This window comes from Limulus polyphemus, unplaced genomic scaffold (assembly GCF_000517525.1).
Source record: "Limulus polyphemus unplaced genomic scaffold, Limulus_polyphemus-2.1.2 Scaffold2568, whole genome shotgun sequence".
Taxonomy (NCBI): domain Eukaryota; kingdom Metazoa; phylum Arthropoda; class Merostomata; order Xiphosura; family Limulidae; genus Limulus; species Limulus polyphemus.
Genome location: NW_013668178.1, coordinates 59982 through 65127, shown reverse-complemented (window position 1 = coordinate 65127; position 5146 = coordinate 59982). Strand labels below are relative to the sequence as shown.

The 5146-nt window shown below is 30.9% G+C and overlaps 1 protein-coding gene across 4 annotated transcripts in view; it reads left to right on the top strand.

Moving 5' to 3' along the window:
• LOC106467322 (nucleoporin NUP53-like) overlaps window positions 1-5146 on the top strand; it is a 57292-nt gene that overhangs the window by 2177 nt on the left and 49969 nt on the right. For 2 of the 4 annotated variants that reach the window (XR_002612397.1, XM_013927667.2), the window contains exon 3: window positions 2877-2999. The exons of 1 other annotated variant lie outside the window; for it this stretch is intronic. The gene's annotated coding sequence lies outside the window, so the exon portion shown is untranslated. Of the gene's footprint in view, window positions 1-2876; window positions 3000-4388; window positions 4470-5146 lie in introns of all 4 variants that reach the window. One more of the 4 variants, XM_022395486.1, reaches the window with a different exon arrangement.

Genomic DNA, 5146 nt, shown 5'->3' with positions numbered 1-5146 from the left:
TATTCCAAATGTTGCCTAACCAGTGACCTTTACAATCAAATTATAACCTCTTTAGACTTGTATTTAATATTACTCTAGATACAACTTAAAATCTTATTTTTCCTACTACTAGCAACAGCACACTGCTTGGATGGTTTTAGAGATTTATCAATTATTGCACCAAGATTCCTTTCCTTCATAACACTATGAAGGTTATTCCCAACCAAATTATACTTATAATTCAAATTTTTGCTGATATTTTCTTATTGTGGGTTCATATCCCTTAACATTTAATAGAATACCCAAGCCTCTTAAATAAAATACACATTATTTAACTGATGTTGCAGTGTTGAAAATGTTTGCCAAGAGAACCTAAAGGTTTATAGAAACTCCTGAAAAAATTTCAGCCTCTCTCGAGCAACTAAAAAGAAATCCTATATTTATGGATGTTATACTGTGATGGTCAGTATTATTCATTGCTAAAAGTTGGAGGTGAGTGCTGCTGGCTGGTTGTCTTCCTCTCTAGTCAACAGTTCAAAATTAAGAAGTTGTAACAGTTAGTTTTAGTGGCTTTTCTATAACTCACACATGACACAATTGCCTGTGCCAGTTCCATTGGCATGATTACACATGACAGAATGACACAACTCACAAATGCAAATGTGAAGGTATTGCCTAGTGGTTATTGGTTACATTATTATCTACATTGTTGCCTGTTGTTCTTGTTTACTTTGTTTAGAACAAACAATAATGTAGCTTTAAAATATTTGCCAACTTAACATACTACAAATGTGATCAGTTTTGCTAAGAGAAAGATTGCTTCAATAAAAAATTACTGTAAGTTAATATTTTCTATTTGCTCAGAAAATGTTGATTGATAAATGGCTTGTGCATTTAACTATGTTTGTCAGAAACTGCTAGATATGGGTTAATAACAGTGTATAACACTGTTATTAACTTATTTACATGAACAGGACTTCTGTTTAATTACTACTAACTAGCTTAATAGTGACAAACTTAAAGGGAAAAACAAAAGTTTGTCTTGTTATCATGTTCCACTAAAACACTGCCTAGTATAACTTCTTGCTTAAAAGCTTCTAATGTTTTCATCTTTATGTAGTTTTAATTTTTTTAATTTTCACACTGATGATGGAATTAGAAAAAACATCCAAAATATTTGTAAGGATTTTTTATATCACTGTGATTTTATTATTTCTTATAATGCTTTGATTTCCACCTTATGAATCCATTTAATTTCTGCAAAGAGGTCATCTAGTATCATTACAAGTTTCTTTACCATAAGAAACGTAATGAATTTGTTTTTTAATGATCGGGTTGAATTTATTTTTTCTGAATTATATGTTAACTATCACACACAGTGACAGGAATCTTGATTCTAAACTGTTATACCTGAAGATGTCTCAAATGAAGACTGGTTCAAAAATATCTTTAAAAACCTGACACAAGTTGAATGTAAGAAATTACTCTCATGTGAGAATAACTGAGTAGTTCAATGCATTCAGTTAATGAGTAATGATTAATCAATTAGTAAATTCAACTAATTTCTCATCTCTACACATCATGCCATTGTGCAAAGCATACCAAGGATTTATAATACATTAGGAAGATAGTTTTTGTAAATAAAATCTACATCTGGGCTTCTGAAGCTTAAACCTATTACATCTTTTACAGAAATTTTAAATTATAAATAGGATTAACAGTAAAAGTGATAGGAATAGGGGACATAGATTTGGAAGAGTGGTTTGCTTGTTTCTGAATTTCACGCATAGCTACTCGAGAGCTACCTGCATTAGCTATTCCTAATTTTGATATGACAGACTAGAGGGAAGGCAGCTAGTCATACCACCTACCACCAATTCTTGGATTACTGTTTTACCAATGAAAAGTGAGATTGATTGTCACATTATATTGCCCCCATGTATGAAATGGCTAGCATGTTTAGTGACTGAAGTTGAACATGTGACTTGCAGAGGTAAGAGTAGAGACATGGGTTTGGCATTGTAGAACTAGAATTCACCCGAAAATTGGACAATCTTATTTTACAAACAGTTTGGTCAGCCTTTGCAATGAATTACCTTCAGATGTGGTAAGCATAGTAGGATTGGGAGTGTTCAAGAGAGGACTTGACATGTACTTGTGAATCAGGGTTGGATAATGGTATTTTGTTGTTTGCTGAAATGAATGGAACAGCTGCAAGGGGCCATTTGTCCCTCAAATGTTTTCTTACTTTAGTGGACCATCTTTAGAAAGCTTGTACAAACCCTTAAAAATTTTAAACACTTGAATAAATAAGATCTAGTTTCTATATCCTCCAAGAAGAAACTGTTGTCTCTACAGTGTCTCATCAGCATCATATCATCACTCATATGCAAGGATACATTACTCTTGCTCTTAAGTTGAAAATTACTGAACGGAGAACCAAGAACTATTTGTTGTTGTTTTTTTTTTCACCACAGCAAAAGCTCAGCACAAAGTTTGAAGTTTTTTTGAACAATCACACCCATGTCTTGTAGAATTATTTAAACATATCTTTGGAACTAATTGATTTAAAATAGCTTGTTGAAGATCAATTCTTTCACCAGCAAAAAATGTTCAGTTCTTAAAGTGAAATTACAAGAAAAGCTTTATTAATAAACTTATCATATTGGTATGCCTTGTAAAATGTGAGGTATTTATTTTTATATTTAAACACTTTAAATCAACATAACTAATGTCTGTCATACCCCAGCTGTCCTGATGAGACTTGATATTGGCAAAAGGCCTCATCAGCAGTTATAATAATGTTGACACATTACTACATATTCTCTTTCACTCATATGTTCTTAGAATTGGTATATAAAAACTAATTATGTATATTTTGTTCACTCTTATGCTAGGTACTAGTACCATGGTTGAACCAGTGACCTTGGGCTCACCTCCAAATAACCCATCTCCAGGGCAGTCGAAGTCAGTATTTACCTGCATATTTGATTGGTGATCAGTGTGGAAATATTAGCCAAGTAATAAATTTAATTTTCATTGTCTTCATAAAATAAGAGTTTCAAGAAGTTGAATTAAAAGCATTTTTTTCTCTATATATTTGTGAAGTGATTTGTGATTAAAGTGTAGATTATTTTACTTTTTACAAATGTGCTTCTTTAACAGCAGCCCTAAAATATAATGTAATAACATTATAATATAGTACTACATCACAAAAAACTTACAATAGTTTTAACAAATCAGTTTTTGCTATTCTTATATGGAGCTTTCTGGTGGCTCAGCAGGAAATCTAAAGGACTTATAACAAAAAAATCTGATTTTAATACTTGCAATAGGCACAGTGCAGATAACTTATTTTTGTGACTTTGTACTTGACAACAAATCTATATGGTTTCCCAGTATGAAGGATATAACAGCATTTCAAACACATCAGAGATCATCAGGTAAACTGAGCATGAAAAGATAAAGTTTTGATCAAAATGCTATTTGTAAGATTCATTTATGGAATCTCAATTCATATGGTATATAACACCTATGTTAGAGAAGTATAATCTATAGATCAGTAGTTTGTGTGGTAATACATTAGAATAAGATTGATAATAGTTTTAACAAATCTCTCTTTACTAATCCCATACAGTTTTCCAGTATGAAGAATACAATAGCATTTTAATTGTATATTGTGTGCTATGCTCTGCTGCAAATGAGGCCTTTCACTTAATTCTGAAGCTAATTAGGCTGGCTGGGCACACAGCATACAAAGCTTCAGTTGAAATCAGGCACTACAATAGAATGTTCCAAAACTATTTTAATTTAGCTATCTTTCTAATCAAACTATACATACATACACATGTATATTGGATACAAATAATCCAATAACAATATCAGAGAGAATTATTGGCATTTTATGAAAGACAGAATGCTATGGGAGAAGCATGTCATGTCGGGTTGACATTTGTTTTATATCTCGGTAAAACAATAATATTGGAGATTTTAAGTTTATATCCTGGCTTGTATATAACTATTGTACGAGTTTGTGATTAGTTGAACACTAAAACCAATGAAAGAGTAGAAAGAAAATCAGTGAGTTATTTGTAGTGCAAGGGCATTATGCGACACAGGCAAGTGAAGGTTGAGAATTTATTTATATATTTTCTTTTGAAGCTAAGAAATTAAAACTTAGCTGATGTAAAAAGTTGAATTATAAACTACATCTTGATACAGTAACAATAAAGTACTTTAATTACATTTTGAATGTAACTGTAAAAGGTTATGACATGTACACTTTCACCAACCTTTTAGCATAGGGTAAAGATTATTAGTCTTATTGTGATGTAAATATCACACAAACTACTGATCTATACATCACAATTTGCCTGTGTAAATGTTATAATTTATTGTTAAATTCTTAGGGTGGATGAAGAACAACTGTTACAAAAAGCCATTACAGATGTTTGTCAAAAGATTGTTTATATCTACCCCCTTTCTCTAAGGTATTTTTATGAATGTTTTTTTAAACTTTGCACACACACATATATGATTCATGCTATTGTCATGTTGAATACAATGTAGTTTCACTATGTCAGTTCTTTACAAAGTCATGCCACCTGCATTTATATTAGTCTTTTGTACTTAGCTAAAGTATATTTTCATAACAGAACTCATTGTACAAACAATTGTGAACAATATAGTTCAAGTGAATATGGTACAAGTGAATATCTCTTAACTCTCTCAATACAGGCTTGGTCAATTTGACCACACGACTTCTTTGTATTCATTAAAGTCTATAGATGTAATACTTCTAGCTTTAAATATAGTGTGTATATCTTCACAAAATTTGGCAGTCTTTCAATTAATATTATAAGTCTTCCACATACAAAAAAATATCATTTTTAGAGAAGTATTTTTAATAAAATAAAATAAAGATTTGTCCATGAATATATTGAGTATTTGTTTTGAATTGTCCATGTGCAAAGTAATTTTCATGTAAAAATTAAAATTACTTTTCCTCATCTCAAAAATCTCAACTTTTCTTTGTATAATCCCTAAAACCTCCTAAATGCATTTCAAACGTTTTTTTCAGTAACACTTTATAGTTTATCTGTTATTTTCTTTACCCTATCTCAAAACGTAATTTGTTAATTTGACGACCTCGTAACCACCAAAAAAT